Source organism: Lissotriton helveticus, chromosome 12, assembly GCF_964261635.1.
Source record: "Lissotriton helveticus chromosome 12, aLisHel1.1, whole genome shotgun sequence".
Taxonomy (NCBI): Eukaryota; Metazoa; Chordata; class Amphibia; order Caudata; family Salamandridae; genus Lissotriton; species Lissotriton helveticus.
This window is the reverse complement of record NC_136073.1, coordinates 297,518,358-297,546,332: the sequence shown is the minus strand read 5'-3', so window position 1 is coordinate 297,546,332 and position 27,975 is coordinate 297,518,358.

Genomic DNA, 27,975 nt, shown 5'->3' with positions numbered 1-27,975 from the left:
CTAAACACATCTGCCTAGGAAGTGCCGAGTTCAACCATTCTTCCGTTCTAGGGGGGTTAGGATCTTTCCATTTCTGACAAATTTCCCTGCGTGCTAGCAAAATAAGACAGAATAGAAGTCCTCTATCCTTCACTGCCAAGTTCTTTGTTGAGGAGCAGTCATCTGCAAAAAAGACTAGAGTCCCATTAACCATAATATTTATGCCGAAAATCCTGCGCAGGTAGCCCCCAATCCCTTTCCAAAATGTTGCCAGCTCTGTGCATTAAAAAAAGACATGGATGTCGTTAACTTTAGGGGCCATGCATCTATAACATTTTGGCTCCGGAATTGGGACAAATTTTGCTATTTTAGCTGGGGTATAATAGGTACGATTGGTAACAAAGAAATGGTTTTTCTTTCAGATGGCTGATTTTGTATATTTATAAAGAGGTTTTAGGGAGGGCTCTAATAATTCCTCTATAACAGATTCAAAGGGAGATTGTCTCCACACCAAAGCCTGAGATGGAATATCTTTAATCATCTGCTTCAACCAATTTCTTGTACCAAATTGATACCTCTCTCTTTAACAGATGGTCCGATATAAAGAGAAGCTCAGTATCCCAGTCTCCCATAATACCCCCGCTCTCTGCCTCAAACCAGGATTTAAATTGTAAAAACTTGAATTTGGAGAATCCAGGGCCTATCTTAGCTCTCAAAATTTCCCACAGATGCACCCCATTAACATCCCCCAGATCTGACCAAATAGAGACCACAGCTTCCCTAATAGGGGCAGTCAATCCATCTTTAAGGCAAAGAGGAGACCCCGGGGAGTCCCAAATGGGGGCGTGGTCTGAATAGTACCCTATCTCGCACCTGGTCCTTACTTTACACCAGATTTCTAGTGCATTTTTCAGGACCCTCAGGCGCACCTTCTTAAAAAATGTTGGTGCTCCAAATTTATAAAGGAACCCTTCTGTTCTGCCCCCTTTATTGTTGTTTGTCAACTCACTTAGCAGAAGCCCCCAAGCTGAAGGCGAGGGTTTTGTTCAAAGCATCCGCATGGCTTTAAATTGGAATGCTACCAGGTACCAACTAATATCTGGGAGAGCTAACCCGCCTTTGAACAACCTCCGTCTCAACTTCTTCCAAAACAACCTCACTCCTTTGTCCCCCCATATAAAACTCCCGATCTTGCCCTGTATTTTTGAAATATCACGTTGGGGGAACATCAGGGGAACAGCATTAAAGATATGTGTCAGCTTGGGGAGGATAGTCATTTTGACTAAGTTTACCTTGCCAAAAATAGTCAAAGGAAGATTCTTCCACCTTGCGAACAAACAATCCAGTTAATTGATGACTTTTTTCAAATTCAAAGGGGCAATTCTATCCAGCTCGTTGACTATAGCAATGCCAAGATATTTAAACTCTGTACTTATCTGCCCTGTCCAGTGTGTTACATTCCAGCACATTACCTCCGTCATGGAGGAGTTGGCTAGATATCCAGAAATTGAGCCAAACTCCCCCAAGAGGGTCTTAACCCTTGGCATTGCTACTTCTGGGTCGCTGGTATAGAAGATAATGTCATCCCCATAAAGTGCTATTTTTGATGAATACTGCTGAGATTTAAAAGGAAGAATCCGATCATCTTACTTTATTGCCTGGGCCAACGGCTCTAAATATAGGTCGAACAGCAGGGGCGAGATGGGTACAACCCTGCCTAGTTCCCCTCTGAATCTCAAAGCTGGAAGTAAGCAAGTACCTATTTTCAATACTGGATTGCTTTGCATAGTTGAAACTCTTAATAACAGTTTTATTCCCTTCCTCATGCATTATAAATGAATCAATGAGCAACCTTTTAAAGTGACAGTGCAAAATACTCATTAAGGACTTACAGAGGTGTCTACAATACAATATTTCTTAATCAACCCGGGAGGTATCGACATTTTTCCTATATAGTTTTATACATTGCCATGTGATTTAAACTGGCATGGTACAAAATTCCCTTTTACTCATTACCTTCTTATATTCCTCCGCTCTGTATAAGTGGGGCTTTCAGATTTCAGTAGTTTGGTATTAAAGATTGGGCTATCAGTGTAGATATGAAAATGAAATATGAATCTTCATTATCTGAAAAAGGTGGCACGGTCAGTCCGAGCATAGCTGTTCAGTCAGTCGGTCAAAACATGTTAAAAACCTTTACACAGTAAAAACTTTTTACATAAACTAAAATTATTACATAAAATAGTAAATGCATTCCAGGCTAAAACCATGTCACGAGTAACATGAACTTCCATCAAATATGTACTCCAGTAAACACTCAAGCTTTTACTAAAACTTCATTCAGAGTCCATGGAAATCACCCCACGCCACAGGATGCATCTAAAAAACGCATTTCTAATAATAAATTGGCTGCTTGCCGCATTCTCCAATACCACACTTTAATAAAAACTGCTCTCAGTAATGATTTTCATTGTGCTTAAAATCACAGACAATCCAATAAAATGTGCATTAAATCCCCTTTCTTGTTAAGACTGCATTTACATATCCTTTCCTTGTCTAAAAAGGAGCCATGTGCTTAAGAGATTATAGCCTGATCACCACCGCTCCTGAAATTGAGAATACTCATTCTTAGGTGTGCATTGGGTAGCCTAACAAGCTTGGGGAAAGTTTCCACCTCCATCCATAAGGTCATCAGGAGATACTGATTTCTTATTCCTTAAATATCGCAAATCATCATCCCTGGCTATGGCTTTTGTAAGCTTTCGAATCTCAGCTTTAATAACTTTTGTTAGATTTGTCATACCACATTGTATTGTCAGTTTCTTACTATAGATTATCAATCCTTGCCCTGGTGGATCTTGCCCAATGGTAACTATTCGCAATTTCGTGTTTGCAAAGCGTTGATATTTTTGGGAACTCATCCCTATCTATTCTGGACCATAATCTTAGCATATCTGCAGAAGCTAAAAAGCTCTATTCTGTTAGGCCTATTTCTGTCCTAATGGTCTTGAGCATAATAGAGGGTGGTAGGGAAAGCAATTCTTTTAAACACCTACGCTCTTCAGGATCCTATTGTTTTCCCACTTATACAAAGTACCTCTACACCATATTGGAACTGTGGGCAACTCTTCCCCAGGCACGCCATCAATACTGGTCTTAAAGGGGGACCACCATACATTTTATCACATTTCTTGATTTCCCCTAATGAAGAAAGGTCTTTTGCCCGCAAGGAATCAATGTGCTCTTTCCTTGACAGATTCCTCAGAAACCACATCCCCTAATACTTGTATCTATTGACATCTCGATTATAACTTTATTTAGGAACCAGATAAACTTTACCTTCTATTCCTGAATGTAAGTATTTTAGGGGGGTCTTCTCAAGAACGTGTGATAATCGTTGCCAAAATCGGTTATCGCAATGTCTCACATCACCGTCTATCGCGGGAAAATAACTCTGTGTTAACATCCTATTCACAACACGGCGATAACGTGCAATATGTTCCTGATAACGCATCAAATATCAGCGACAAAGTCCCTGGGACGGCGATAAAAATGTAAACCCCAAAGCGAAAAATGTTGCGATGGGCCCAACCGCAATAAAAACATCAGCGATAATCTTTCCCAGGCAGCAATTCACACACGTCAGGTGGGAAAAATCACTATAAAAGTAGAAAAGGAGATGGCGGGTACAAGTACAGAGGACAACCAGAACCCCACAAGCCCCCCGGGGGACCAGCCTGGGATCTTAGGGTCAGGGAAGGGCATGGACAAGAAGAGTAGGAAAAAGCGGTTCAGTCCACAGGAAAACAGGATTCTGATAACGGAGGTGGCAGAACACCATCAACTACTGTTCGTCACCTCCACTGTGTCATTGGCAACAAAAAATGGAATATGGCAGTCCATCGGGAACAAGGTGGATGCAGTCGGAGTGCTGAAGAGGACAATGGAAGAAGTCAAGAGGTGCTGGAATGATGTGAAGAGCAAAACAAAGCAGAATCTCGCCAACAACCGGAAGGCAGCACTGCAGACTGGAGGTGGGAGTCCAGCGCCACAGGAGGAGCTGAACGAGATGGAAGAAATGGTGTCCACAGTCATCAGTGGAGAGAAGGTGGCAGGAGTTGGGGGATAGAACACTGCTCAACATGACCAGGGACTGGGCGATGGGGGAGATAGGCACAATGGCACACATGCACAATTAAGTATAGCACATTAGCGGACAAACCATGCCCCAGACCCCCAACTCCTACCAAGAGAACAATGTACCCAAGTCTGCAAAATCTCAGCACTGTATAAGCCCTGAAGTCAAAGGCACACCGCATGAAAGGATAAGGGGCAGCAAAATCAGACCTGCAGGCGTGATTCCCCCAAAATGCAGCACATACACATAACATGCAGAACACATCAACATTGACAAAAATGTGGTACAAACCGCAACATGTTCACAACAGAACAGAGAACACAACTGGTTCTGCTTGTGTGTACAAACTGGCCAATCACATTTGGCATTGCAGGGAAATGTGAGTTGAGAATGTACAAGTACAAACACACATCCGTGATGTTGTCAAAATGTCCACTGTCCCGTATCAAAAAGGCAGCTCTACCCAAACAGTCACAATGTACACCGTCATGCAGTCTGTATGTAAACATGCACAATGCGTCAACATACATGTGAACACAATGTTAAACTGCATCTCCCCTTCACATTGCCGAGGGAAAACCAACACCTCCAGCAGAGCAGGCCTCACCTCTCTTCTCTGATAATGAAGAGGACCACCACACCTTCGACCCGACGCCCTCCAACAGATCGTGGACCGATTCCGCACCCCACCTCCAGGAGCAGGGTAAACCCAGCTGCATTGATGAGACCCCACCCCCTGCACAGACAACACAACAGGCTGCACCCACTACCACAGCTGCCTCCCAGGACCCCACAAAGAACACATGGCCTTCCAACGCCATGTGTTGGTGTGCAAGGTGCAGCTGGCTGAACAGGTGCAGGTGGGGTTCGACCGCATGGCAGCCAAACTAGATGCTACACATGGGTGTCTAAGTCCCATCAGGCACCACTCACAGTCCCTAACAGACACCCACAGTCCGCTCCATGCTCTCCAACGATTCATGGCTGACATCACTGGAGTCCAAACTCAGAGACAAGAACAACTGTTCAGTCAGAGTGGCTCTAGCGATGTCACCCAGGATTTGGGACACATGCGGAGGATGATTGAGACCATGGAGCAGACAGAGGCGGAAAGAGTGGCTGCCACGGCTGCACACTAGCGAGAGGTAGCTAGGTTCCTCAATGCCCTAAAGACCCTCCTCATGGCATTGCTGCCACAGGCCTGGCGCTGATGAATGCTGCTGCTACCACTTCATCCACATCTTCGCCCCCTGAAGTGTCAGTGCCACACAGTGCTGGAGACAGAACACCACCACCCACTCATGAGGCACATGAAACAGCAGAGGACAACAATGCGGATGAATCTGCCTTCGTGGTAAGAAGGATGCAGTAGCATTCATCTCCGCCATATGGCTGGTTTCTGCTTGGTTCTGCCCGCTGCATTATCCCCTTCCACTGTCCCCTGATACATTCTGCGACACTTACCTTGGACCTCAACATGTATTGCCATATTCTGTATGTTTACCAATGACACAGCAATCACACTGCGACTGAACTCTTCTGATGAACTTGTCATTCCATGAAGGACCCTGGCTGGCCCTCCACGGGCCAACAATGTAAATTGGGGTTTGCAAGGCCCTGAACTGCTCCAGCTACAACACTCCACTGAATGTGCATTAAACATTCATATTCACACATATGTGTCATGTCTATGATCTTTCAAGTGTGGAAGTATGGATGAATGTAGGGTTAGTGATTCCCCCTTACGTCCATGTTGCTCAAGTTGTGGTACTTGGGTCACAGGGTGACACATTGCCGATTGCGGCCGGGTGGTGCCAGTACTACAACAGGGACACATGAATTAGTTACTTCCTTGTCCAGCCCAGGACAAACCCACGCCCAGAGACCTGGGGCCATTGTTCACACCCTTACGCTGGGCTGGCATACGCCTGGCCAGCCCACTCCGCTTATGCTCACATGGGTGGAAGACAAAGCTCATGTCCAATGTCTTCCCTGTAGTGATCTGCTGATCACAGGTCTAGTTGGCAGCATGCCACAGCCACACCCTCATGGCTGGTTTACACACACATGACACCCATCCATTACAAGTTTCACCGGACATGTGACCCTGCCAATAAAAAGGGCTGGGCGCATTGCTGGATGCCATTTCCACTCTCTATCTGAGTGTATCCGTGTGGTTATTATTGATACATGAGGGCCTTGGGCCCTGCCACATCACAATTCCCAGTGCCGGAGGTGACATGATGGCGTCCGCACCACAAGACTCAATCATAAAGGGTCCATAACTTGTGGGGCACAGACTTGGTGCCACCAGATACACTGCAGCCGGCACAGGCACACCGCAACGGGACGGTGACTTTCAGTCCATTGAGGTAGGAGCACCTAAAGAGCTGAGTGGGTGTGCACCTGCGATGATGCCCCGTCCTGGAGGTCCAGACTGGTAAGGATATGTGTGAGCCCTGCTGGACTGCAGTGTAGGCCTGAGCCAGCCGGGCAGTGCTGGCCTACCGGCACGTGGCGTTGCTTCGCGGGTCACAGAGTTAGCGGCACATATAGGGCTGAGCGGGTGTGCAGCCTGCAATGATGCCGTGTACACTGATGTGATTTCTATCATAACGTCATCAAGACCCAGAGTCAAGTGGGTGGCCTGGTGGCCCGTGGAGCAGAGCTGCATAATGTGAAGGCTGCCATGTTCACGGGCCCCAGGCTTGGGGCTTGCACTGGCATGTGGTGGGCCCTCTTGGAGACACGCCGGTGGTGGAAGGTGAGCAGTGAGACCTGGGTGCACAGGGGCGGGCAGTCATTGATGGGCGGCGAGAGGGGCTGGGGTACAGCAGCCTGTATGTGCAGGGGCGATGATGCGATGATGCAATGATGCGATGATGCGATGATGCGATGATGACGTGTGCAATAGTATGTACTCGACCATTCATAAATCTGGACTCTGTTTCAGATAAGGGACTTGGTGAACTGCAGTGCATACCGGCACGCGGTTTAAAGACACACCAATGACAGCAGGTGAGCAGTGAGCCCTGGGTCTGCAGTGTTGGCACTCTCACTCCCTCTCCCTCTCTTCTTTACACTGTCTCTCTCTCTTTCTCTTTCTCTCTCTCTCTCCCTCTCTTTCTCTTTCTCTCTCTCTCCCTTTCTTTCCCTCTTTCTCTCTCTCCCTTTCTTTCCCTCCTTCTCTCTCTCTCTCTCTCCCTCCCTCTCTTTCTCTCTCTCTTTCTCTCTCTATCTCTCTCTCTCTCTCTCTCTCTCTCTCTCTTTCTCTCTCTCTGTCCTTTGGTGAGTGTATGACACACTTTCTTATCTAGAACTTTGTCTTGCAGGCTGTGAAATACAGATTGTCCTGAGATGACCCGCCATGACTCTTCAAAATAGTTATTTTGAGTTTATTTGAATAAAATGTTTTGTTTGGTAATTCAAAGATGAATGAGTGATTCTCCTTTTTCCGACCACACATGCATGTTAAGTGTTGTAATTGTGCGCGATCAGGCGCATTGTTTTGTTCATGATTTCGTAAAGTTGATGTAACATATCTTTGTTCTGGGGTGCGGTGTGCCCGGGCGGTGGGTGTTGTGGCCCTCTTGGGGCTCCGAGCTGCATGATCAGTGGCTCCAATGGTATCTGTTGTTCTTTTGGTGTGGCTCTGGGCTGGGCTCCCTTTTCTGGTGCAGGTTGTTGTCCGACTTTACCAAAGGTAAGAGCAGGTGTTAAATCCCTGCTGCTAACATTCCTACGTGGAGTAGTGTGGCTCACTGGTTAGAGGCGGCAGGCCTGAGAGCAGAAGTCAGCCCGGGACCAGGGTTCAATTCCCGACGCGGCAGGGTCGTGGACCTTGGTCAGCGGACTCGATAATTCTCGCTTTAGTGCTTACTCTAATCAGGGGTTCCACTCGGCAACTCTGGGCATTAGCTTGCCTAATCTCCACAACGGCCCCACCAATTCCGGGGATGCCTGGCTCCACCTTGGGGACTCCCAGCAAGGGACCATCTCACAGGGAAAGCCAGGACGGGTTCCCCAGAGTTATACAGCGCCGGGACGCCCCGTTGCTGGGGCAGCTGTGCGCTTTACAAGTATACTACATTTACATTTATCTTCTGTTTTGTGATCTTATCGCGGATCTGGCTGGTCGTTGAGAATGTTGCGGAGTGGTGTTTTTGCAGCTTTTTGCACAGGAACGTTACTCTGCATCTCATTAGTGGTAGTTGCTGGGCTCATCTGTGGCGATGTTTTTGTCGCTGCTATCACAGGTAAACTGGGGATATCGGCTGTTTGCACTAGCTTGTGAATGGGGCGATACATTTATCACCACTTTGACGGCGAAAAAGTGCTGATAACTTGCTCTATGGGGAAATTTATTTCAGTCCATTATTTCAATTACCCCAGGAGGATTTTAGAGAAAACTCTCCAACCCACATTTTGAACAGGTTTATTTTCCTATAGCTTCCTATGGAGAAAACATCACCAGGGGTTTCATCACTGCCCCCTTCCAACTATCCAGGAAAATGAAGGCAGAAATAATTTCTTGCAATAATGAATGAAGTAGGTTAGACCATCAATCAATATTTGTTTTCAGATCCAGCCTAGCAAGCGCATGCATCAGGATGATCTGTTGTAGTGCTTTGTGGGCTTTGACTCCTCCATCACTTTTGATTTGTCTAGTTAGTTGTCTTGTAAAAATCCCTGCTTGCTAGTAGGTAATTTGGCTTGGTCACTCCTTTTTCAAGTTGTTAACTCCCCTGGAGTATCGTCCTTGGACTTGTAGGCTTTTGCTTGTCCCACTGTAACATTGGTTTGGGACTGCGTTTCCCTTTCTCTAAAAGCATTTGACCAGAGCGCTCAATGTTTTCAGTGCTCCGAGGTCTGTTTCCATAAACAGGGCTGTAAATTATAATCTTATCTCCTTACATTTGCTGGGCATTCAAAGACCGAGGTCAAATGTTAGAGGCTGTTTTCAAAATGCGTCTCTTTCCTTCATACTGTTTCTGGCTCCTTAATGTGCACGGCCATCATAGTAAACCTTGCGGCAGGCACAAATACAGCCTCACACTGTGGGTGCGTGTTCAGTTCACCGCGCACTTGTAAACAATAGCTGTGCCTGCGACATGAACACACTGTCTTGCTGTGAGGGGTGCTTTCACTTCAGCATGTGCACACTGGTAAAGCAGACACAGCTGCACTAAAGTAAAAGCTTGGGCTCGCAGATAGAAGATATGCGCATCATGGGGACCATTCCTGTCACCTCTGACTCCTTATATGTATGGGGACTGTGCTCGCTGGTTACATCAATGTAAAGAAAGTATCTCAACCCAATTTTCACCTGAACCTGAGACACAGTCTTGAACTCTTTTTGCCACTAGCATTCACCTTTTTCTAGTGTGAATTTGGTGCACCAAAGTCTATGCCCAGGTACAGACCTAGGGTGTGCAACTTTTGTCGGTGGGTGGGAGGAGTACACCAGTTACATGCTGTGCTTACCCTGAGTGTCTAGAATGGTATTGTCTCCCTTTGTGCGCTGCAGGAGTCTGGGCTAGCTGAGGGAGAGAACATGGGTGTTCCTATTAGCACAATTTTGATTTTGCAACTAAAACAGTGTAAAGACGTTTATTTGTAAATGCATCTGTCTCGGTTAACACCTCTTTTTGTTGGTCTTCCTTTATTTATTGTAGGGGTAGACTGAATGGCAAATAAAGGCAGAGACCCTATAGACCAGTGGTATGGGGGAATGACCCTTTTAACCTAGATGGAATGTGCCTATTTGATGTTTGGGGGTCTTGGAAAGCTGAAGTGATCTCTCCACCCGCTTCCATTTAAAGATCAAGTTGTAATATACATTCTCCCATAATATAATTGAAGACAGTACGCCCCTCCAGATAAGGTGACTGGTGTGTCAGTGAGATTTAGTATATATTGGAAATTTTCTCCAACCGCCTCATTTGTCAGCCAATCAGGAGCTATGATTTCTACTGTAAATTGTGTGTTTGAAGAGAGTGAGGTTTTACCCCTCCGACCTTTAATTGTTGCAGAGCACCCTGATACCCTCTTGAGACAAAACAGGTGATATGTGTGTCCACTGCTTTCCTGGATGGATCCTTTGGCTGTACTTGTTCCATTACTTGGAGGGATGCTGGTATTGTTCCCTCACCTTACCTGCCAGATTGGAGATTGTCTACTCCCAGCAGACCATACAATGGCATCATTGCCCTCTCTTTCCTTATGTAGATCAGGCACATTGGGTATTGTCAACGTCGTCATTAGTCCAGCATACAGTGTCAGTCCGTTTCTCATTCATTAACTGTTGATGGTGGTCTGTGGTTTCTCTCCGATACGTAAGGTGGTTGTGTAGGCTTAAGTATTGGGGTATCAATGTTTCCTGAACACATTACAGAACTTTGTTCTCTGCAAATCAATAAGTTATTTGGTGGAGCAATCCCCCTCATGCCATTTAAACATTTTTTGTTCTTGTCATTGTGTTCTATTTATAAAGCCTTTGGAGGAGCTCATAAACATTGAGGAGGTGCCTCAAAGGAAATATCTATGCACTATCCAGCTGAAAATCTATACAAAATTCTCCTTTTTGAAACATCGTGGAACAGCTATTTACTCCTAAAGCGAGGATATCAAGGGGCTGCAGTCCCCCTACAACCAGGGAGACTCAAACAAATGCTGCCAAAGTGGCAAAGCATCCCTTGTTTCTATGCTTTATAGATTACACCGCAGCCTTCGGCCACGTAGACCACGCCAAACGATGGCTAAAACTGGGCAGCTGGGGGATACTGAAACCCTTTTTAGACCAGTTGATACTGCTGCACACTGATACCTGGATCCGGATTAAACTTGGAGCAGGGACGCACCTCTCAAGGTGAATTTCCACCTCCAAAGGGTGCGTCTTAGCACCCTAATCTTTAATGTCTTTCTAGCCGACCTCCCAGGGGACTTGGATAAGTGTACTTCACATGCCCTGAAACTGGGTAATAACTTGTTGTCTAATCTGTAATACACGGACAACCTAGTATTGATAAGTCGGACTCCCATATGTAAACAACATCTCCTGAACACCACCAACAGCTTCTCCCAACGCAATGCCCTAAAAATAAACCTTAATAAAACAAAAATCATGGCAATAAACTATCATAAAAGAAAAAAAATCAACTGGTACTTAGACTGCCAAAGTCTGGAACAGACAACCAGTTATAAATACCTAGGAATCCTGCTGGACCACAAAGGCTCATTCAAACCCCAGCTGAAGTCGCTACGTAGGAAGGGCACTATGATCTTAGCAATAAAGCCCCTGAAAAAAATGCTGCCTGATCTAACTTTTGATCCTTGCAAAACTACTACCAGCACTAACGTAAGGGAAAGATGCTGTGGCATTGGACGTAGTATCAGCCAACACATACCAAGCAATTTTTCACCTCCCAAACTACGTCTCAACCGCCCAAATACGCTCAGAGTTTGGGCTTCAAAAACAATCAGTGGAATGGAGAGGTGCATATATAAAAAGCTGGAACAAGATGCGCAACGCAGAGGCAGGATTATTAAGTTTGCATCTTTGGATCGAGATGTCTCGCCATTAAAATCACCTGCAAGGGAGTACTTGTTTGACTCTCTGAAGCTATTGGGACTGTCCGACCTTTGGGAGACATCCACACACCACCAGAACTTCAAAATAACTGTGACAAAAGTAACAAAAAATGTATCCGTTCTAGAACACAAGGCAGCACTAGCCAAAAGGGCTCATGGTTCGACAGTGCTTAGTGACTATGAAGCTTTCAAACCACAATCTCACTTGAAAGTGGGAGTCAAAACAAGGACAAAATTCCTAAAGTTGCTGCTGGGCTCCTTACCGATCCTCCAACACCTTCCGCCATGGGAAAGGAGATCAGGACTGCAGCCCTGCCGTTTATGCGAAAGAGGAAACGAGGACCTTGTGCACGTCATCTGCATTTGCCATAATTTAAATGACATAAGAAGCACCTTGCTTCGACCAATATTCAAGCAGAACAGCATCAGGACTTGCAGGCAGGCAGCAAAACTGTGCTTTAACCCAGCTGAGACACAGTTAAAATGCCGGCTCACAAATTTTTTTGATATATTAACTGTGAGACTCAAACATGCATGGCAAGTGGACATTGGCTAAATAAAAATAGCTGGGCTAGTCTGTAACTTTGCTTGCCCTGGCAAGCTTTTGCTACTGCACCTTATGAACACACAGACACAACCGATTCAATGAACATTGTAAGCGCAAAAAATGTAAATTTTAATAGGACTTATAATGATATATAATTTGGCTCAGCGCCCGCTAGCCCAGCTCTCTCTCACAATGCATTTTATAACTGTTGAAGAGCGCAATGTCTCAATACGAGTTTTGATATGATGCATTTTGATGACATTTTAACACTGCTTTTACCCACTAAATTACTATGGAATTTTATTATCATGCGTGGGCAACGGTTTTAAATAATCATGCATAATAAACTTACTTACTTATTTCTTTCATATATATGTGTATTATGGAACTTCTTGTCCATTAAAGTGCCTGCTGAGATGGGCTGTCATTTATCCTCTCACCAGAGTTATTCAGACCTGTTAGTGTGGTTCCTTTGCTCTCAGCCTTCATCTCATATGTTGTCTAGTTGGCTGCCTTACCCCTCTCCTGAGATCCAATTGGAGCAGGGGTGGCTAATAACTGTGCAACCACCTTGGATATTTAGTAAACAATGTTGACTGTGTGGAGGCATGGGCTTGAAAGATAAGGCTCTCTTTGCATGGTGTCATCCTTAGGATGTAGTCTAGCGACTAAGCTGCTGACATTGAACCCAGGGATTTGGGTTTGAATCAACCCTGTTGACAGTTGTGTATTCTAGGCCTTTAGCACGAACACATACAAAATGTTATGTAAATATGTAACTAACAGATGCAATGTTGTCCAGGTTCCATTGCTGCTTAGCTCGGTTCCAACCAAATATATTCTAATACATGCTGCTGCTCAGACAGAAACATTTGTTTGCACTAAGAAAACTGAACTGCTCCTGTGTTTTTTTTGTGAATTTAACGTTTTCTTTTTTTAGACTGGGAACTCCAATGCTTGTCGATACCATCAGTATGTTATTTGGTGCCACTCATGATTAGGAAAGACAAAAAATAATGGATTAAATGCTTGAATTAAGCCAAATTATTAGAAACTATTTTAATTATGCCAGTGATTAGGTTTTTCCACTGTAAATTACCTGAATGTAACCGCCCCCTCAACTCCCAAATTACAGTCAGTTGTACAGCTTATGCTCCCCTACAGCATAGCTAAAACACATTGGGAGAACCAATAGCTCTGGCTAAGCACTTATAAGGTTCCCAAAAGCGAAACCCATTGGCTATGCCAATGCTTGTTGCTTGAACTCGGCGCCCCCTTTCTTACTAACTTACTTAAGCTAGAAACAATTCTGGTGTGGCACAAAATATGGACTTCAGACTACACAGATCTCAACCAAGCGATAATCACCGACTGTCTGAAATTAAGTGCATAAAAGTCTATTCCATGGTTGATGTATGTCCAGCGGTTCCTTGGTGACGTGATCCACCCAGAATATTTTGATAATCCAGAGACATTAGTTACCATTAGCAGAAAGACACTGAAAACAGAGGTGGTGGCTCATTTGGAAAAGCTTAGCCTGACCATTGAACTCCCAAAATCTTCCAGTTTACACAATCAAATGATATTAAACACTTTTAATTCGACTACGAAGGACGCCACGACATGGAGCTGGCCCAAAACCTGTTCTAGAATGTATTAGGAATTGAAACACTCAATCAGAACTGACTATTCAGCGCAAGAGCAACTCATCACTTTTGTTATAAAAATAAAAGAAAGAAACACTTGTAAGATTTTGAGATCAAGCTGAAATCTGTTTGGGGAAATACTGGAAATATATGATAAAAATATAAAATAACTACTTTTTCTGCCCTGAAGAAGTCCGTGAAGGACGAAACGCGTTGGCAACGGCTACAGTCCTTTTATCAGAAGAATAAATAAAGAATGCATTGCAAACAACGCCACTGATTCTGCTATCACTGATTTTTATTAATCTTTGTACATAATAATTGCTGTAACTGTTGAAAATTGAGATATAATTATAATTAGTGTGCTGGGCCATTGTGTGCTGTATTTTGAAAGTAAGACAGTCTTTGTTTTAGGAGATTTAGGGGTTTTTGAATCTCCGGTCCATGCCACATAAAGTTTACACAAAGCAGTACTTAGGATAGGTGCAATTGTGCTTGACCCCATTCCCCGGTCTCCTTTTTCACTTTTAATATGCAGCCTTACCTTCCAACTGTTTTAAACTCATGGCACAGGTTTGTGCTTACCCGCCTAAAATTGGATATGTTTCACAGATTATGTACCTTTCCCACAATGAATGATTGGTCAACAGATCTGGTATTTGTCCGTGTGATGGCAGGCTGCGTCAGAACACTATGCATGTGCTTCTTTTGTGCAAAGTTCACTCTAAATATAGGAACCGGTATATTTTTCCATTTATAAGGCATTTAAGTTTTAAACAATGCCGTCCTGTGTATTTGTACTTGCAGTCATTGCCAACTCTAGAGATCTGCTGTAGTATGCCATCTTGTCTATGGGCAGTTTTTTATGCTAGAAAGAAGATGACAATAGGTACTATATAGAATATAATTTTGGGAATATACATCAGTAAACCATGGTCACTACGGTAACTGGGATCAATAAAATCTGGAGGGGAATACGAAGGAAACTGTACTAATGCAATTTAATCATTTTAGGATTATATTTGTATAAATGTATAATGGAATTCCGGGTAGTAGTGGTCTTTTAGCAATTTGTCTTAATGTTTTGATATGTACCTCAATGAATTTAATTAGCTGCCTTTTAATATCTTGTTCTTATGATGATACTTTTTTTAACCTTGTTTCTTAATGTAGTGAAATTAACTCGATGTTTGTTGTTTTTAACTGTGAAAATGCTTTTATGGCACTGAATAAAGTTATATATGATATGATAAGTTGAAGAGTCTTGTACCTAATGCTTTGGAGCACCTTAGCTTTTTTATGGATCCTCATCATACTTGGAAACATATAAAATAAGAATCCACGTAATACAGCCTAAAAATAGGCAGCCCAAAGTCGCCTTTGATTTTCACTTTTTTTTAATTTTCATTCTTGGCCTCTTTTTATTCCATATCAATAGTAAAAAGATAATTTTCCAATTTAGAAAAAAAACTCCAATTTACAAACAAGATTTGTAAAACAAAACAAAAATATTATGAATTGGTGATTATTGTGGTTAGAACTTAGAAGACGGATATGTGATTGTTGAGATTGTTCAGTCCATTCAATGTTATTAGTCACTCACTATTGTGCATTGTGAAAAGGAAATGTGTATAAACTGGGTTTTTGCAAATGTTTTTATTTGTTAATAAATTTTTGTTTATGTCTTTTTGCAGCTCTAATGAAGTGCTGTGTAAAAGATGAACCCCCACATGCATCAACCTATTTAGGAAGTGCAAACGGTGCGAATCGGTAAATTCGGCCGTTTGCGCTTCCTAAATACGTTTTTGGGATGCATGAAACATTTTTTCAAAATTCGATTTTTTTGCATTTCCTAAAAATGCGAATGCATTTAAGGAATCGCATTTGTGTGATTCCTTAAATGCAATGCATCAATTTTTTTAAAAAATCGAATTTTGAAATAGGAAGTGCAAATTAACACGAGGTTGACCCTCGTGTTAATTTGCGAAATTGTTTAAAAAAGCAAAAAACTGCATTTTTTAAACTTTCATGTTACAGACACACATGTCCTTAGGACATGTGTGTGTGAAACATGCACTTTAAAATACATTTCAGTCGTGCAGAGGGGGGTCCTTTGGACCCCCCTCTGCACCCTTGCAATGCATCAACAAATTGCGATTTCCTAAAAAAAGAAATGCAAAATGGCATTGATTCCTATGGGCCTCTAGGCCCATAGGAATCAATATAATGCCATTCCTTAATTGGGATTCACAATTAAGGAATTGCAAATTCCGAAATTTAAGAAATCCTAAAAAACTTTAGGATTTCTTGATGCATAGGATTTTGCAATTCCTAAATAGCGATTCCTTAATTTTCGCTATTTAGGAAATGCAAAATCCTAGATTGATGCATGTGGCCGGAAATGCGTTGGCTTGGCTGGCATTGTGTTTAAGATATGTTGTGAAGAAGAATGAAGAAAAGAGCAGATATAGAATGAGTCAGTCTTTTTTGGATACATAAATTGAATGAATTCAGATCATCCTTGAAATTCATTGATGTATCATCTAAATATAGGAACTATATTGGATGTAGTGACTGTGGAACAAAACATATTTTTGAGTGCTCCTCTGACAACTATGGCATTTTCATAAGCCTTATCTACTGCGGATTGTATTTTGTAAAGTTATTTTCTCGCTTTCTTTTTATTATTCACAGACAAGAAAATCTTCATGCGTGTAATAGAAGCCTTAAAGGCCTCCCAGACCATTGTGATGTCTGCTGTATTTACATTTTGTGAAAAATAATATTGTATCTGAGTTCTTATTATCTGAATATTCATATCCATATTCAACATAATTTTATCCACAACCCACCTTATTCTTACTTTGGGACAGTCAATTGAGAAAATAAAAATCACAGTGAATTAGTCTGAGAAAGGACCTGCATGATATTGGTAGATATTGCATTCAGATTCTAGAGAGTGTGAAAGGGGTTAAAAAAAAATCAATTCTGGAGGCAGGCATGAATTTTTTTCAAAATGCAAGAATATGTTTTTGCTATGCGGAAAGATCTTGTAATCCCAGCTGACACAGAAATCATTGAAAATCTTTTCTGTTTGCTTTTTTGTGTTGAATGCGATTAGGATTAGAAGAACCCATACTTGGCGGGGACAAATAGTTGAAATCACCACTCACTATAGGTATAGCAGGTACATTTAAAAGGTATCATTCAAAAGACAATAGAGGTGAAGTACTAACATGTATTGGGTCATAATAAGAAACAATATTAGATATAGATTTTTTATTTATAACCAGTACATTCATCCCAAAATCATCTTTATCTGAAATCGGAGAGTAGCAGTTTTTAATCCAGGTGTATTTCAATGTATTTTCCTCCTTTCCTCTAATAATGTGTGTATCTTGTCTAAGGATAACAGTAGGATTAAATGGTAACAATCCAATAAATGTTACATCCCTCTTTCGCTTGTTGCTTAAACCATTGACATTTTAGCTAATTGTAGTTAGACCCAACATTGGATTACTATTTTTTTATACAGAGTAAAGCTCTTCATTGTACAATAGGGAAAGCTTTTGGTACTTTTGCTTTATCTTTAGCATGAAAAGTATAACATTAATCTTGTTTACTACCATTTCTGCTTCTGATCTTAATCTTTTGTTTTCTCTTGACGTACTCTTCACCTTCCACTCCTCATAAAGAAACACTTGCCTCCTTTTGTGCCCCAAACCCTCAGTTTCTATCCTAGCTCCCTCTCACAGTTACACCCCAGAATGATCCATGTATCCCCATCGTTGCACCTAGTCCATGAAAGCTATGTCCATCTGTAGCTGTTATCTAATTGATGTTTTCTTGCTGCATCAGTGTTGGTCTGGAGCCAAGTTCTTCACTCTTTGGATGTTGCCTCTTAGTCAGAAATGTGTCAGCCTCGGATCTCTCTAAGAAGATGTGAAAGTGGCCTGCCCAGAGGTCTTTCAGCTTAGCCTGTTGAAAAAGCTGTGCTTGAGTTCCACCTGCCTTGAATGTTTCTTTCAGTTGTTTAAACTCATAATGTCTATGGGAAGTATCATATGAGACATATGGAAATCTTTTAAAAGTAAAATCCTTTTCCTCTTTTATAAGTGAATTGCCTTTCTCCAGACTTGTTCATGAGTTCTGAAGTATTAAAAATAGACCGCAATGGTCTGGGGTTTTGATCCCTCTTTTGGTGGGGTAAAAGAAACTCTGTGAGCTCTTGCAATGGAAAGATCCAAAACAGTCCCTGAAAGTACATATTTTGAAATCAACTTACATGTTTCTCCTACCATGTTTTTATTGTTCTCAGGCAGACCAACTAGTTTTAGATTTTCCAATGAGATCTATTTTTGAGATCTTCTAGCTTAAATTTTGCATTGTACATATCTTTCTTGATTAGTGCCATCGTTTTTAAGTGGGTTACCTGCACATTTTCTATGTCACAAACTCTCTGTCAACATCTGGAATATAGATCTTGTAGTTTTTTGTCTACTGTATCTAGTTTGGATTTAGTTTTACTAGCGATCTATATGTGTGCAGCCTTCATTTCCTGTACTTCAACAATGGGTTGGTTGAGCAGTGAGACCACCTTTTTGTTAGATGTGCCAGAACCAACTGGCTACTTACGTCAATCAATCAAGGATTCCAGGGCTCTTTGCGTACCTGTATTTATTTCCATATTTCCAAATTGATGACCATGTTTAGTGACATTGCAGATTTTGTTGAAAGCAGAGTGGCATTTGCCCAGCCAGGGAGTATCTGGCTGTAAACTTTATTAGCTTTTGTGCCACTCACTTCAGCTGAAGACGGTAATTCAGCTTTCTTTATTGAAATATTTTGATTGTTTTCAGTTTTCTTGTGCCCTTGTAGATGCAGTTGGTCTCTCTTTATCAAAAATCATATATTGTGAGACATAGGCATGCCTGACCTCTATAGTTATTGAGCGGGGTTCATTAAATTGCTGAAATCTGTGTTTCCAGCATTAGTAGTAGTCCATATGGTGCAATTGTGGCTATTTCCTGCTCCCCTCAGTCTTTAATGGAGACACTATTTGAAAGGTAGTAAAGCTTAATACATTGGCAGTCTCAGTTGTTTTTTAATTCTAATATCTTACTTTAAGCCTCACTGAGAGTTTGAACATCATTGATGGCACCTAATGTTGATTCTGCTTGAGTCTCAATCAAATTGAGCATATTGGGAGCAAAAAGAAGAGCTAGGCTCTTTGGTTTTACAATTTGTGGCTTAAACATCAAACATTTATGTGATATTTTCACGTTCTTATTGTTAACAAATTTCATATTTATGAATTGTTTACATCGGATTGAGATTTAGCATAGCCCCAAGCCATTTAAAACAGGATAAGGCTTCATCTGGATCTCAGTTGCTCGGGAAAGGGGAGACAGAGACAGAACAGAGATGAATCTGCAGGAAGCTTTGTAAGGCATATGTAAGAGAGCTAACTAAGTGAAGGCTAAGTGAAGAAGACAGTAAAGGCGCTGTTTCTTACGTGGCTGGAGACCGCACACAGTAATTGTTTTATTGATCCTGTTTTCTTCACTTAGCCTTCACTTAGTTAGCTCTCTTACATATGCCTTGCAAAGCTTCCTGCAGATTCATCTCTGTTCTGTCTCTTTCTCCCCTTTCACTGCCCCACAACCAGTTACCACTAAGCAGCCTTTTAAAATTAATACATTAATTAATGTAACTTCTCATAGTTCCTCAAATGTTCCTACCTACACCTAAAGCTCCTCGAGCCAGGGCAGACGATTAATCTGAACAGCAGACACAAAGGAATCCAAGATCTGAGGGTGGGGAAAAAGCACAAGTACAGCTACTGTTCAACAACAGCAGATGTATCACTTGAGGTAAAAGCAAGCACATCAAGCTCCCCCTTTGTAAAAATCAATAGATGAGCTCATTTCAGCTGAGTTTCTATGGTAAAGAGAAGTTTCTGTGTGTGGATTGCTTCCCCATCCTCTCCTCTCTTCTCGGAAATTGCAGGAATTTTGACATGCTCTCCAGCCTCTTCTGACAGTGCCCATCTGATTTAACTGCAGAGCAATGTTCACCCAGAATGAATTGCAATGGTAATAATCAGGAAGGCATCAATGAATCAATTGGAATCGGGTGACCTCACCCTTTGTAGTTTCTCTCTGCTTCTCTGCTTTTCCTCAGCAGACAGGCAAGAGGAAGTTAAGCAATGTTAATCCTTCATGCTCTGGGCCTCTGATGATAGGCTCAAACAAAGCACCTGTCCAGGAGGCATATCTTCAGGGGTTGTTTTGATGGAACACCCCCTAATATATTTGCCATCGGGTTGGGAGATTTCTGGTTTGACCCAACGTCTATCGCTTCAGTGCATCTTTGACAGTAAATAAGAGTTTCTGGCAGGACGTTCAGGATCACAAAGAGGGAGTTTATCCAGGTTGGGGAGCCGAACTGATTCTTTTTCAAATATAAAAGCAAAAGCTGCTTGCCATATTGAGCAATATTTAGATCTACTTCAAACTCCCCTCTCCAGAAAACTGTATATTCAATTAAGATTGGATACCAACTCGCTGGCATCCTTTAGGATATTTTTATGTCTAATCTAAAGATAAGCTGAAGTACTTGTCCTGTGTGTAACAGTGGTTTTGAAAATGCTGAACCTTATTTTAGTTATTTATGTTCGTGTAGGAGGTTACTGTCTGGAGCCCCAGTGCTCAATGATAATGAAGCGTAAGCTTGGTTCGAATTTGGAAGGGGCCGCAGCAAAGAAATCTGGTAGTCTGGCTGGATACATAGAAAAGGAAGGGTGCACTCAATAAGGAAATATTCCTCGTGGAGACATGCCTTTTATCAGTCCTGTTACAATCTGACCCAGATGTTCATGCTAATCCCAAGGGGCCGATTTTGGAGGATAGTGACTTTTGCTCCAATCCCGCTTCACTCTCTTCTGTACTTGTTGATGCCTGGCCTTTGCCTCGTTGGTGAAAATGAAAAAAAGGTTTTGTCCCTAAAAAGTCATCTAAGACTATTAAGAACCCTAAAATTACTATGTCTGGTGTTCTGGACCTGCCACAGTCCAGCTCTCAAATTTGCAAAAAGACTGTTGAGGACCTACTTAGACAGCTGGGCAAAGAAATTGGGTAAGCCATTGATAGTAAATTGGCCATAGTATCGGCTGGGACAAATTGAGGTTAAATTAGCTGTTATGGTCTGTAGACGGGATGGTAGTGGTAGTGGTAGTGGGGAGGAGGGGCATGGGAGGGGCGAAGGTGTGAATGTTGTTGCCCTGAAACCCCCTAGCTCTGCTCCTCTTAGCAGACTTGAAGGCTATGTGACCTCTGCCTGAGAAGCTGGTCTAGTTCTCAGCAAGTGTGTATAGTAGACTCCCCAGTCTGATCCAATTGTTTCGTTTCCACAGGGCCAGAGAGAAATTACAGCATTGAATACAGCTGTACAGGATACTTTTGCTCTAGGCCCTTGCATTGTAGGAAACCTTCCCAGCGCAATTGATTGAGAAGGGTCATCACAGGGGGGGTCCTCTAGATGTTATCTTCCCCTAGTTGCCTGTGCTTATGTGGTCATATTAGTCGATGTCCCAAAATTGCATCCTAAAGCAAATGACTCTACCTTAGAATTGATTAATAAAGTAGCCATGTTGTTTACTGTCTTATGTAGAAAGGGTGGAGTGGGTTGGGAAAATAAGAAAGGAGTTCGAGTGCGACTGCTTTATTATTGCCTTCAAGAATCCCATGGTGACCAGGCATTCACTTGGGCTTTCAGGGCCAGTAATCCCCATCAAATAAGATTAGGGTTTTACCCCTGGAATTCTTCTTTAAGGATCAGGCAAGAAGGTAGTACTCTGCTCCTCCATTTTACCCCATTTTGGTGTGCCTGTTTCTAATCGATTTTCTCCCTTGGGTGACCTATTTGAAAATAATTGACTTAGCCCTCCCAATAAGTTAATATCTCATCTAAACAAGAAGCTTGGGGCCCTCCCTAATATTCAATCTATATCAGACTCTGTTAATGTCCCATAGAATAAAGGAGGGAAAATGCCTTTTAATTAATCCATAAAAAGGCATCCTGGGTCCCTAAAATGTGACGTGAGTATCCTCTTTTGGAATGTTGCAGGCCTAGCCACTAAATTGGATTATAAAGATTTGTGACTTTATATACGTGAACATGATATTGTGTTTTTTTCAAGAGACCTGGGCCACTGAGGAAATTGTTTGGACGGTCACCAGTCATACTCAGTTCCTGCAGTTTGTTCTACTGCAGGCGAAGCCAAAGCAGGTTTAACATCATGGTTTAAAGTTACATTGGATTGCACTGTCACAGTGATCCCTTTAGACAGTCATGTAATTCAAGCTTTTTTAACCACTTGGTCTAATGTTATGTCTATTGTTTTTGTAAATTTTTTATATTGGCTTTTTCGATTTAGACCATATTGCTAACCTCAAAGTACTGACGGAATTTATATTAGGCCAGAAGGAATTCTTGGCCTCTTTGTGCAATTGATTTAACATCATCATAGAGAATTACTTTAATGTTAAACTGGGGTCCACTCAAGTGAAGAATATAGAATTCATGTTTGATAACCTCACTATTGGAAGTGATTGCCAACCCCGAGACAAGGGGGCCAGGCCCTGCATGAATTTAGTGAATTGTTTGACTCCTTGAACGTTACTGAGGTATAATGATCTCCTAAATCTAACCAAAGTAACCTTTGAGAGGAAAGAGAGCTCCTTAGTGATTGACTATATTTTGTATACCAGGAACTTTGTGCCTTGGTCATGAGGGGCAAAATTGATGCAAAGGCCATTTAATGACCATAACCTCCTGTGTTAGGTGTTAGGTACCCCGAGGAGGGGGAGGTCTGACAAACCTGACCTCACAATCTCTAGAAACTAAACGCAAGGACAACGCCTGGTCTGGAGAAATGTGAACATTACAACTCTCCGAGGTAAAATATGCTCCAATCATCTTCCTCTGGTACTTGCCTGTCTTGAAACACCAGAGAGCTCCCACGCAATCTCCACCCATTTTGTAGAATTAGGGTTAGTGGTGAGTTGTGAGTAGTGCGATGATGAAATCTAGAAGACAAAGGCCAGATTGGTTTAAATGGTTTGATCGCTTATGTAGCAAGGCCTCTAAGTCTCTACATGAGGCCTTAAATGGCAATCCATGGGATGCACAGAAAGTGCACCAATGTAGCAGGTGTATATGAATGTGCAAAGGTCTAGGTGGAAAGAACTACAAGATGAGTCCTGAAGTAAGCTGGTGAGGACTTGCAGCTGAAAGACTTCAGAGTTTTCTGGACCGTTATTGGAAACATTGAGTCAGTGGGGGTATAATTTACAACTGTTCTCACCAGCATATTTCAGGAGGCCTGGGTTGACATTTTATATAAATGGCTCCTCAAGCAATTCTGGGGTGAATGAGAAAGAGGAGGTAGAATTTCCTTTGTCAATGGAATTTTCTGTTGATGAAATGATGGAGGTAATTGCCAAAAGCCCATCAAGGAATCGCCAGGCCCAGATCGGGTGCCAATGCACCTATATACAATTGCTCCGGACCTATGGGCCCCCTTATTTTGTAATTATTTTAATACCCTCTATAAGATTGGCCTTCCACAATCCTGACGTTCAGCCGTTATAGTCCCTGTTTTTACACCCAATCGCCCAAATGCTGTTGACCAATTTTGTTATGGGATTCTGCTGTTAAGTTGGTGGGCAGAGTGGTTTTGGGCCTCCTTTTGGACTGAGTTGGGGAAACATGTATTCTGTCAGAGACACAGTACGGATTCCATGAGGGGCTAGGCACAATAAAGCAATGTTTAAATCTGTACTTGCTGATAAACAAGTATACTATTGCTATGCAGGGCTGTATGTGTCTAGCCTTCATGGATCTGTCCGGTGCCTTTGACAGAGTGGTGAGGGCTAAGCTCTGGGAGATACTGATTGAATGGGGATTGATGATGACCCGGCCCTGTTTATAAAGGTCCTTCATTACGACCTCTCTGCCTCAGTCCGGTATGGACAACCAGGCAAGAGGACAGACGGATGCAAAATTGGTTGTGGGGTACATAAGGGGTGCGTTTTATCCTACGTGCTGTTTCTGTTATAGATTAATGGCGTAGGCCCTGTCTTATCTGCCAGAGTTACAGATGTCCCCTCCATAGCCGGCAAGAAGGTCCCTTTATTACTATACAGAGATGACATAGTCCTGCTGTCCAGAACCTCAAGCGGCTTGAAGATATTATTTGATGAATTTGTTTACTTCATGGGATCCTTGAGTTTGGCTACTAACCACTCTAACACCTTTTTGATGGTTTGCAACTTAAAGCAAACTAAGATGCGGGGCATCAAGTTGCAAGGTCATCCTGTGGCTCTAACCCATGGATTTTCCTTTCTGGGTGTATTTTTCAACTCAAAGGGGAACTGGGGTCCTTTCTATTGCTGCTGTGCAGTGAAAATTCAGAGGCTCGATTGAGTACATTTTTAAATTGGACCGATGGCCAAAATCCTGTGGCCCCCCTAGTGGGGTTCTATAGGAGAAAATGTCCCCTTATCTAAGGTTTGGCGCAGGTCTATGAGGCTATAGTAACCCTAAGTCACTTCAGGAAGTGCATGATAGAGTTCTGAGGAGAATTGTAGCGTTCCACCTACTTTCTCCACTTACATATTACATCAGCGAGAAGCAGCTTTTCTATCACTCCAAATCAATATTAAAGCAACATATGACTCGGATAAAGTCTCTGTCTAAAACAAGTAGATATTTCCTTAAAGAAGCGAAGGAGTCTTCCAAAATCACAGTTGGAGATTATGACCCCCCTCCATGTGACTACGGGTTTGGAACCATATTTGGGTTGGATAGACTCCACACGGGATAGAATGCTACTCCCACATTTCCGTTAGGTACAATGAGATGGTACTTGAGTTTCAGACTGGGGCAGTATGAGGTGGCTAGCGTCACAATATGCCCTTGTGATGAAGTTTTACCTCAAAGTTTGCTATATTTCATCTCTTTTTGTAAATTTTACCAGGAATTAAGCAACATTTTCTTGTGCCCCATCATTAGGAACTGGGGCATTCGAACCTCTCAGGCAGCCGTGGAGTATTTGCAAACTTTGGAGTCTTCCTCGAATTGTGCCAATATTTGCTCTTTTCTAAGATGCATGATAAAAACGAGGAAATCAATGCTCTTTTAATTGGTTCATATCCTTTTAGTATCAGAATTGTTGTTAGGCATTGACACCAGCATTATGGCATTGCTTATCTATCTTGCACTGACCGTATATTTGCACTTTATTTGACTAACTGGGCAGGAGTTTTTCGAGATTTATACTCTGCCCCCCCGGGGGCACAGGATGGATGTATTCTTATGCAAACAAGGCCAGTGACTATTTTTATTCTACAATGTATTTTTATTATTATGTGCATCGAATTTTATTTTGAAATATGTTGTATTTTTACTTACTGTGCATTTATGGCCACGTTTGTTGTTGAAATAAGGATTTAAACTAACTTACTTACCCATTTATCCTGGTAGAAATAAAATGTTATTTCAATATCTGCAAGGATGATTATTTTATGCTGTACTTTGATTTATGCTCTCAAATTTAATTAAATGGTAGAGGTTCCCTTGTTTCCCCCGTAGTTATCAGGGCCCAGATCATAAGGAGCTATCCAAAATATAGGCATTAACCTCTACTAGAATAACTACAAGTAGCTCTGTGTTATGCATGGCACAATTAGCAAGTCCTAGATGTTTAGCTGACTGCACTAGTGAGGATGAAAATAAGATTAAAAAACATTAACCATAAATATCAGAATACAAAGAGTCATTATTTTTATACTTAACAATGGAGCCTCAGATATGCTCTGGTTCAGTGTTCTACGTTGGGCCTTTCCAGAAACAGACTGGTTTGAGTTGGATTCATAATGTTAACACAGCATGCACAACAGTCATGCATGGTCTGCAGTCGGGGAAAGATGTCAGCTATTATTAGCATGATCTAATGTGAGTAGCGTGTCAGAGAAGTGGTGTGTCTAAGATACCCTTGCCTTGAAGCTTAAAAGATAATTGGGGAAGGTATGGAGTGTGCATTGGAAAATATGATCATTGCTATCATTCTTATTATTTGAAGTAATGCACATCCTTTGGCACAAACATGCTATGTAATGCTGTATCTCAAGGTGTACTTTTTCTTTTGTTGCAGAGTTTTATATAGCGCGAACTAGACCCGAACCGAATCAGGTATCAGAGTGCTTTACATATTTTTTCCAGTTACTTTCATTTTAGGCACGGGGAGATTAAGTGATTTGCCCAGAATCACAGGAGGTTTTGGCGTCGTTACCGAGACTCGAACCCAGTTCCTCCAGGTCCGAGGTCGAGCGCCCTAGCCGTTAGGCCAACTCCTCTCCCCTTGACACATGTATCACCCTATAGTTAGAGGTGTTGCATTACCACTCACTATGGGCATTCGTATATTTTATTTTGGTCCCCTAATTTAATTCTGAGAGGGCATATTGTTTAGTCACTGTGCACTGTAGTCCCTTCCTTCCTATCTTCCTCTGTCTGCCCTATACCTTTTTCGTTGGGTACACCTCATTGATTGTTGGGAATCCTCAGACACCCCCCTCCTCAATCCTATTAGCAAAGCTGCACCCCTGCAGCTGTCCGAAACGTCTCCCATCACTCTCTTTTTACTATTACTTCCCTTGGCTAATGCTTGCTTCTAGGTACTGTTTCTACACCCAAATACACTCATTCATAGTAGCGTTTGCCATAAATGGAAAGTGGGGGGGAGGGGGGGTATGGACAGACAGGGTTGGGAGGCAAGAGGGGGGAATAATATATTTTTTTAATTTAGCTTTTCTTCTACTACGTTACTGCAGCCGCTGCCTCCAACGGCTGCCTCAGGGCTTTCCCGGTAGTCTCTGGAAAAACAGGCTCCCTACCCAATCTAGATGTTGCTCTCACTATGACAGCAGCATGAGGATTGGTACAAGCTGCCTGCCCTGCCCCTCAGACAGTCCCTGGAAGCCTGCGGCGTTTCTCCAACCTGGCTGTGAACATAGCCGGGTTGGAGAAATAGAAATGCACATGTATGTTTGGCCAGCCTAGGACGTCCGGCCAAACATACATGTTCACTTCAAGATGCCCACCACTCCTCACGGTCCCACCTTCCTCACTACACGCATGCGTAAGGCAGTCACAGAAAAATAAAATGATGTTTTATGATTTAATTTTTTTCTGTGACTGATGAGTGGGGTGACTCTCCTCCACCATTACGGAGGAGCTACCCCTTCTCATTCACTAAACCTTAGGAAGGTTAAAGTCTGAGTGAACCTACTTGACTCACATATTACACACAGACTTCTGTAGCAGGGTGAAAGCAGTGCATTTATAACATTGCCAAATGATCTACATTTTTGTTGCCAGTGAATGTCTGTGCTATTCGTTTAGCTCTGTTGTAATGTGTGAGCTATAAAGCTAGAACATACACATTGCAGATTTTTAACTAGCTTAATACATTGGAGTAATCCATGTTCTTTGTTCTCAGTTAGTAGAAAGTACACCATATAAATGGCGAAGTATTTAAGCGATACAAATCTTTAGTGGGGTAATGAATACTTTATGATATGTACTGAACCTGAATAGCTTGTGCTGTCAAATCCATATATCAAACCCTACTAGAGGAAGTATATCACAGTGGTTTCGCTGGACCATCACTCTTTTGTCTTGTGTTTTATTCATGAGGCCTTGTTTTACATACCTTTTTATTAATTGGTCTGCCCTGAGCAGAGAAGGAACATTTATCACTTGATAAATACAGTGACGAGATTTTCATGCTGATTTTTAAGACAGGAGAATTGTGTTTTGTTAAATCTTTTATCTATGCTGTTTAGTACAGCCGACAAAAGAATGACAATTCATGAAAAGAAAAATGGAAACAAAAATGCCCGCAAGAATTCAACATACACAACTTGTTTTCAGAAAACACGTGCATGAACCTACACTAAAATAAATAATGGTGTTCATTTGAATTCTAGAAAGAAAATGCCTATTATGAT